General features: G+C 43.0%; 1 long non-coding RNA gene across 2 annotated transcripts; it reads right to left on the bottom strand.

The window, feature by feature from the left end:
- Positions 1-6,881: 6,881 nt before the first annotated feature.
- Positions 6,882-9,048, bottom strand: LOC127293941 (uncharacterized). Of its 2 annotated transcripts, XR_007846267.2 has the most exons (4): positions 8,798-9,048; positions 8,508-8,605; positions 8,067-8,408; positions 6,882-7,025 (listed from the first exon to the last, which is right to left on the bottom strand). It is a non-coding gene; the product is annotated as an uncharacterized lncRNA (long non-coding RNA). The 2 variants fall into 2 exon arrangements; XR_007846266.2 differs by having other exon boundaries at positions 6,882-8,408; positions 8,798-9,040.
- Positions 9,049-9,388: the final 340 nt, after the last annotated feature.

The raw sequence follows: 9,388 nt of genomic DNA, 5'->3' as shown, positions 1-9,388 counted from the left end.
TCTCCCTATGACCCTGCAAGTGAAGCTCTGGCCCGCTGTTACCCTGCCGGTCTTTAAGTCAAGGGTGCAATCGGCTCGCCAAAGGATTGCTCTTCACCACTCCCAACTTCCGCTGAGGGCCGATATTGCCGAAAAATGTCGACGGCTCAATGAGAAGAAGGCTGCTCTGGACGCCAAGATGGATACTTCTGCCACTCGCGCTGAACTCGAGACCCTGCGCAAGGAGCTGGAGGATCTTGAAGAGAAGGTAAGGGTGACCAAACAGCTCATCCAGGACAAGGAAGCCCTTGTTGCCCGTTCTCAAGACGAAGCAAAAGGCCTCACAGCCGATCTGAAGACCGATTTGGCTGAAATCCGTACCCTGAGCAATCAGCTGGTGACGGGTAAGGACGAGGATGACAAGGCTGAGATCGCTGAGGCGGATCGTGTCCGTATCGACGCCATTCTCGCCCTCGGTGTGTTTCTTCAGTAGGGCCTTCAGAGACAGATGATGCTTCATTGGACTGGATCTTTCTGTACTTGCTACAATTTTTTTTTTTTTTTTTTGCTGGCCGATTTTCCATCGGCTCCCGACATTTTCTTGCCCATGCGTCTGTCTGATAACCATATGCCTCCCCCGAGCCGAATCCGACAGGTGACTGCAGATATCGGCTTTGTATTATGCCAATGCGCCATACTCGTACCTCGGCTCCGTTGGGATTCGTGTAGCCGACGTGGCCGCCGTTCGTTAGATCACCGCTGAAACCAAGCAGACCGTGTAGTGAGAATAATCTTGGCCGACTCGCTGGATCGAAGCACTCCATGAAGGTTTCGTAATATCCCTCGTGTAATCCTGGAGCACTAGGCTCCGTCGGGAGGACGAGCATCGTGTTCGTACCAGCCGATGTCTCGTCATCGGCTTTCTTTTGCTCGATGTCCCACCGGGCGTGCCAGAATGTGTTGACTGCCAAAACCCACCGGCGGGCAGCGACTGTCAACACGGTAGAGCCGGGAAGAGCCTAGAGCTGCGGCTGGCTGAGACCCCTCCGAGCGACGGCCCGCAATGCTCTTCTGGTCACACGTCCGATGCGAAGTGCAAGGGCGTGCCACCTGACCTATACCTGGTCAGGAAGGTGATGGGGATGCCTCGCTTAGTTTCCTGCATGGCATACACGTAAACATTAAATACGAGCCTCGATCGGCTCTCAGGTTATCCTGTGAATCGGCTCAAAGAGCCGATCCACCCATGATTCGTACGGGGTGCACGAATATATGGTGATCCTGCTTGATCAAGATAAAGCTAATTAGATCTACGATGATTTAGGGTTTTCACCGCATAATCGGATCATCCTACTCCAGGTTGGGCCTCGCGGCCACGCACGGTGATCGTAAGCCGACCCTAAACAAGGCCTAAAAACCAACATGAAGTTGATCCTCGGAACATCCTGTTTAGGGCTTGCGAACGCCACCCTACGTGCCGCTGGATCCTCCACCCCTTTGTAAGGCCTAACTATTGCAGATATTAAACTAATCCTTGCAGAACAAGGAGCAATCGTAACGGATCAGATCTACTAAATAAAGATCAAGCGGGGTGCCGCCCCCACACCTGAGATAGGTGTGAGGGCGGCTAGACATGCAAGGGTTGCACTACGTAAGCATGTTATACGAAGAACTATGCTAACCCTAACACATCTATGATAACTACGTTGCTCGCCATCAAAGACGCTTCAGTACGAGCAACGCATGAACAACGTGGGGCTTGTGCTGCCTAGATCGCAAGATGCGATCTAGGCAGCATGTCGCTTACCTGATAGAAACCCTCGAGACGAAGGAGTTGGCGATGCGCCGAGATTGGTTTGTTTTGGGTTGAACGTGAGTTGTTGTTTATTCCATAAACCCTAGATACATATTTATAGTCCGTAGACTCTCTAATCGTGGGAATAGTCCCAACCGGGCACGGGCCCAATTCTAACTAACCGACACGTATCCTACTATGTTACAGATACAAGGGCAAACTAGCCCAAACTTGCTAAACAAGGCCGATTCACGTATATTCTTCAACATAAAATCTTCAAGTCCACCTTGGTCGCGGCCCACCTCTGACTTGGTCAAATCCTGGTGATAACAACGATTCAAAAATCGAATGACTCCAAAAAATCCATTTACATGGAGTTCCTTCATGCGTTCCTTTCTAACATGACCTAAATGGCAGTTCCACAAATGAGTGGAATTCAAATCATTTGCCTTATGGCATTTTAGCGTCAGTGTTATGTATGTGTGTTTCACCATTAAGATTTATAATAACTTATCCATCATACATGGAGTAATGTCTTAATTTGAACAACTCATTGTTTTCATTTGACCAGAGCAAAATAACAATTATTAAGTTCTTTATTATAAATTCTAAGGGCTAGATAGAATGCCAACGACGAACATAATAAAACTTTATTTTTGTTCCAGACGTGCATTCCTATCATATTCCTTGTCAGTCACTTAGGCCATTGTATTCTTGTATTGCGTTGTTTTGTATGACACTTCATACCAACCAATATGGTACAGATACCCAAGAATTTCATTGTGTGACCAAACAAGGAATACATCCATAACATGTATATCATCTATATACACCTGAGCTAGACTTTCTAGTCTTTTTCTTTCTTTCTGCCAAAATATCTTTTGTAGTTTCTCTTTTAGCTTTCCCCATTCTCAGAAAACACTTCACCTTCAATAACTTTTAGGTCCATTGGTCAAATACCAATAACGTTGAGGTTCTTACTTTGAAATTGATCATCATATGACAAGTGTTCCAGATTTCACTATTAGTAATTTTTGTAATATGATGAACAATTTCACTCATAATTTTATCCATCATATCATGACGACTTTCCGAGACCATGTCTGTACATGCTAGGCTCGTAAAGTTTAACCTCAGTATTCGCATGTGCAAATCTGGCTTGCACCCGTTGTATGCACACGCAGAATCTATCACACCCGATCATCACGTGATGCTTCGAAACGACGAGTCTTAGCAACGGTGCATACTAAGGACGATCACTTCATGGATATGCGAATATCGTTAGTGCCCAACTTATTTGGAGGATTGGGACGCCTGGCGTCTTCAACCTTCGTACATTCCCATAAAACTTATGAGTTTATGTAGTCTCACTAGATTATATTCTATCATCTTGCAATAAGGTCTTAGATATCACATATATCTCATACCTCGCTTATTTCTGAAAAAAAAAATTTCAGCTCCTTACTTTTCAAACAGATTTGAACTTCAAGTTTCACGGAGACAAGATGATTCTAGGTACTAATTGAAACCATTGTTCTTTGAATCATCAATGTGAGGTTTACTAAAAGTTTGCATTAGGACTTAATCATATCTTGATTCTTTAACAATACGGTACCAGTCCATAAAGTTACTTGTCAGACTTAACATTATTTCTATCTCAATTACAAGACTAGCGCATGGTAGATAACGGATGCCAATTCTACAAACTTAATCCAAAATACTATTCAGACTATGTTCATGATAATTAGTTCATGTTTTAATCTAATTACAAATGAACTCCCACTTAATACAACATCCCTCATAGTTGTTAAGTGGTACACGATCCAAATCCACTACACCAAAACCGATCATCACGTGAGATGATGTAGCTTCAATGGTGAACATCAACATGTTTATCATATCGTCCATATGACTCGTGTTCACCTTTCGGTTTCCTGTGTCCCGAGGCCATGTCTGTACATGCTAGGCTCACCAAGCAAACCCAAGTATTCCGCGTGTGCAACATGGCTTACACCCGTTGTATGTGAACGTAGAACCTATCACATCCGATCATCACGAGATGCTTCGAGACGACGAACTGTAGCAACGGTGCATACGAGGGGAGAACACTTTATTATCTTGATATTAATGTGAGGGATCATCTTATAATGCTACCGTCACGATCTAAGCAAGATAAGATGCATAAAGGATTAACATCACATGCAATTCATAATAAGTGATATGATATGGCCTTTCTTCTTGTGCTTTTGATCTCCATCTTCAAAGCACATGAGTATGATCTCCATCATCACCAGCATTGCACCAAGGTCCATGGCACCGCTTCATGGTTGTCCATCACTTATAGCTACTATAACAACTACTCCCTCCGTCCTAGAGTGTAAGTCATCTTTCCAAAAACTATTTGTCCCATAACCCCCATCTCTAAGGCACAATTTTATTTAATGAGGGAGAGAAAGGGGTTGCATGCACCAATGAGGGAGAGAAAGAGAATGCATGCACCAATGAGAGAGAGAAAGAGGTTGCATGCACCAATGAGAGAGAGAAAATGAGACCCAATCAGCTACTACGTTGGGCAAAGATATTCAAAAATTGTGACTTACAAACTAGGACGGAGGGAGTACTTGAAATAAAGCTATTGCATGATGAATAGACACGCAGGTCTTAACAAATTTAAAGACAACCATTAGGCTCCTGCCGGTTGCCATAATACAATAATGAACATCTCATACATCAAATATAATCATCATCACATCATGGCCATATCACATCACAAAACCCTGCAAAAACAAGTTATACGCCTCTAATTTGGTTTGCATATTTTACGTGGTTTAGGGTTTTCGAGTAAGATCCAATCTACCTACGAACATGAACCACAACGGTGATACTAGTGTTGTCAATAGAAAGAGTAAATTGGATCTTCACTATGGTGGGAGAGACAGGCACCCGCAAAACCACTTATGCAATACAAGTTGCATGTCAAGCGTGGAGCAAGTCTCATGAGACGCGGTCATGTAAAGTTAGCCCGGGCCGCTTCATCCCACCATCCCGCAAGATGCAAAGTACACAAACTAAAGCAACAAAAGCATCAATGCCCACAAAACCATTGTGTTCTACTCGTGCAACAGATCTATGCATAGACACGGCTCTGATACCACTGATGGGGTTCGTAGCATAGAAACCAAAAAAATTCCTACCGCAAGACGAATAAATCCAAGATCTAATCTATGGAACACCCAAGATCTAATCTACAAGATCGAAGCAACGAGATTGATATGAGACTAACCCTCGAAGATTTCCAAAGCCTACGAGATTAGATCTCGTTGTTGGTGTAGACGATCATCCCCAGTGCTGCAATCCGGCAGTACTTCCGTACTCGGTCGCGCATATGGTGTCGATGAAGCCCCTTCCTCTCCCCGTTCCAGCGGGCAGCGGAGGTGTGGTAGATCTCCACGGAATCCCAACAACACGACGGCGTGGTGGTGGTGGTGGAGAAGAATTACTGCAGGGCTTCGCCTAAGCCTGCGCAGTACATGGAAGAGGAAGAGAGGGGGCGGCTAGGGTTGGATGATGGGAGCCTTGGCCGGCCACCCCCTCCCCTCTTTATATAGGTGGGGGTCGGCCTAGGGTTTCCCCTAGGGCTCACCCACCCCCTTGGCCGGCGCATGGGGAGGGGCAAACCCCTCCCCCAAGTGTTCCCCTTTATCTCTAATTTTAAACACTTTAATTTTAGAGATAGATTCTATCTCTAGATTTAAACCATTTAAACTAGAGATAGATCTTATCTCCAAGGGGGGGCCGGCCTGGGCCCACATGTCACAGTGGGCAGGACCCACCATGCCATGTGGCGCCTATGTGGCCTATCCCGGGGTGGTGGGCCCACTGGTGGCCCTCTAGAACCTTCTAGAAGCTCCGGTCAAAACACCGGACTTTTTCCCGAACCCCGGAAAATGACTTCCCTTATATGAATCTTACTAGAACATGAAGGCGCGCGTTACTGCGCTCGTCCATCTTGAAGGAAGGTAGCTAAATATTCGAGAGTATTTGGATAGTCTGATATATGAGAAAATCCAACAGTTCAAAATACAAAACCTACATATACATGGTGGGGCCTAAGTTATAGTTGTAACTTGCGAAACCCAACACTCAGAAATGACACTGCTTTAATATATGGCATTTGCGATAACATGGCATTGGTCCGAAGCATCTGGCCTATTTTAAACATGTGGAACTAATCTTTCATCTACAGGAAGTAATAACTTTAACAGAGATAACCATAAATAATACTCAATGAGAAACAGTATAGCAAGAAGGAAATGAGGAACGTACTTAAGGAAACAAGTTAGCTACGTGAACAAATTGATCTTCAGTGGGATGAATCAAGCAAACTGTTCATGGCAACATCGCAATGAAGATAAGACTATAGGCAATAAGATGGTCACTCAATCTAAGAAGTTACTAATCATTGTCTAAAAAAATTATCGACGTGGATTTAACTAAAAAAAGTATCACACAAACAGCAACTAAGCAAGCCTCATCGTTGAAGAATTTTGTTCAAAGAATTATGAAATTCACACCATATTGGTATTCCAAGCCCAAAGGACATCAACGATCTCTTCATTGTACGCAGAAACTAATTTGCACCATAAAAGTGTGGCGAAAAGAAGGATTGTTTCAAAAGGTAGATATTTTATTATATTCATCAACTATATAACTTTGCAGAGTTAATCAACACCAATTCAAAGAAGACACCTCAAAAATGAATATTAATTTCCATATAAAAATGAAAGAAAGATTAATATGCACAACTCATAGCTGTTGATTACACTTTGAAGTATATTTACTACCTAGGCCAACTGATTGCAACAATTAAAAAAACAGTCGACTACGTGCTAGTCATGCAAACAAGTATAGTCGAATTGAGCAGCCAATTAGAAGTTCTCAAAGCCAATAGCCTGGACAAACCATGGCCCATGGGATATTCTGTGTCATCTTTGTTTTCTTGCACATGGTGGATCGCCAAACAATGAAACAGATGAAGTTTATCAGCGTATGACACGCTTGCACACTGGAAGGAAGTGATAGAATTCTTTTTTGTACCTGACCAGACCTTGAAATCTTCTAAAGAACATTATATAGAGGGGGTAAAGGTATAAATAGCCATTAGTCATTCCTTCTAAATCTTTAGGAGTGCTTGCTGGACATCGTCTGCAGAAACATGCCTCAACAAAAAAATTGATACCGCTTTTATTATCTGGAGGAAAGAAAGGGCGAAGTATTAACCATAGCCTGAAAATAGGTTATGTCAAGAATTAACCCTTCAAATTACAATTACTATAATTTTCCCTTGACCAATTGTGCGGTACCCTCTCAATGAATATTCATTTGCATCGAGTTTGCATACATTATTTGTCTATTAATTCAAAACTCTTCTAGGTAGATAAACTGGTGTTGACAATTTTATTACAGCAAGTATGCTACCTATACGTAACCTATAAGGAGAGGCTTCTAGATGAAATCGGAGGAAACCATCAGGAATTTATGTCAAAAATTCATATCTGAGATCAACAACATGGGTTAGTTAACATGTTTGCAATATTTTCCCTGATGAGAAATTGCGGTGAGGGCATGGGAAAAGGAAAGGCAGTAGGTAAAATGCATGTTTTCTTCTAAGATAAAAATCAATCAAGTTGCACACAATACATAACAAATTTGTGGGAAACAATTTCAATTCCAGAAACAGATGCCTGTCTAGCAGGCATAGTCTCTGATGAAGGTCACACTCTCCGAATATAGCTCAATAATCCTTCCTCAAAGTGCCATCAAGAAGTGTGATGAGATCACGAGAGCTTATGTCTAGCCGGTTCTCTATAGAGCCTCACCATCAAAACTGTGTGCATTATTTCCTCACAAAGCAAAGTCTATTATTCATTCATCAACAATCACCATGACGGCAGGAAAGAGGCGAAGGCCACCTGGTCATGGATTGCATAGTGGGACCAGAAAAGAATCCCCGTTATAATGCACTAAACCTGCATAATATACAGAAACCACCTTTGAACTGAACACATTTATCAACTTCTCTTAGCATCTTTTTTTTTCTGAATTGCTTGTACGGTTTCAAGAATAGTGCAGAACAAAGAATTTAGTTATTAGAGTACTATTGCTAATAGCACATACACGTCTATAATATGGAAGCTCCTAAGAAGTGCATGTTCACAATCAAAAACCACAACTCAATATCTACCAAATAGAGTAGTGACAGTGATAACCAAGGAGAAGAAAAGCAAAATACCAGAATATTAAATCTCGTAGTTCATGTGTCCCTTGGATAGTGTCCATCAAATATCAACCACGCAAGAAGCATAACACATTTATCTCTTGAGGTAGGAACAAAAATCCAATAGCTTATTAGCCTCTCAGAAGTAAATCATCACATCTTACAGTATGTATTGTATTATACTATTCTTCCATTAAAAAGAGCATTTCCAATTATTCCAGCACTCTGTTTACTCGTATCATTTCCATCCAGCACAATCGAAAGAGATAATTTTGACACTTACTAATCATGAATCTGCAGCAAATTAGAAGATGGCAACAGCTCTGTTTTGCCTACTTTGGAGTAGTCTAGTAGCACCTGTTGGATAAGTTAGCAAGTAAACAGAGAGATCAGTGATCAGAGTGGTAGTTCTGAAAGTAAATTGGACTTGAACGAACTCGTAGAGGGTGAACAAACTTGGGAACTGAAGAAGGACAGGATAAACATCCGAGTAGCACGAGGGTGACATTGTCGTGGATCTGCACAGCCAGGTTAATCACACAGCGGGGAACTTCCTGCAATCCCATGAATAAATGAGTCCAAACGTAACAAAACACATTTTGTGATATGAAACGAGGACTACTTCTAGCAAAGCAACCATCTGACCATTGGAATCAAATGGACCATGTGGAAGAGAGCATGAGTGGAAAGAACACGCAATATAAAATTTTATACTACAGATCGAAGAAGTGGAAGGGGCTACCCACCAACACTCTCCCTCGATGCAAATTAATGGAGGAACAACGAACGCCAGGCAAACCAATAACACCACGCCGCCGCCAGGAAATCAATCGTCCATTACTGGAAGTCTGGATCTAACCTTGGAGCTGACCAGATGAAGTCCAATGGACATGAGCGCTGACCGGCACCAGATTGGAAGAGAGCCCTCCAATACACCACGGTTGGGCTGTTTCTTCTCGGCCCGATTAAGCACAGGATACCCAGATCAATTTCAGGAGAAGCAGCCCTTTTTATGTCGACAGGCCGCAACGCGAGGCTGGCCGCGGTAAAATGGATGGAGTAGCGGTCGGTGGGACGATTAGAAGATCTGAGACGTTCAACCACGTGATCGGACGGCCAAGGGAGTCAAATCGCTGTGATGGCTCATAGGTAGTTCCATTATACTGTTAACTAATTCTCCGGACCATTCCGGACCTCCTCATGATGTCCTAGATCTCATCCGAGACTCCGAACAAAAACTTCGGACTCCATCTCATATTCCGAATCTACTTATGCGACATCGAACCTTAAGCGCGTCACCCTACGGTTCGTGAATTATGCAGACATGGTCGAGACTC

Source organism: Lolium perenne, chromosome 4 (assembly GCF_019359855.2).
Source record: "Lolium perenne isolate Kyuss_39 chromosome 4, Kyuss_2.0, whole genome shotgun sequence".
Taxonomy (NCBI): Eukaryota; Viridiplantae; Streptophyta; class Magnoliopsida; order Poales; family Poaceae; genus Lolium; species Lolium perenne.
This window is presented reverse-complemented; position numbering and strand designations above follow the sequence as displayed.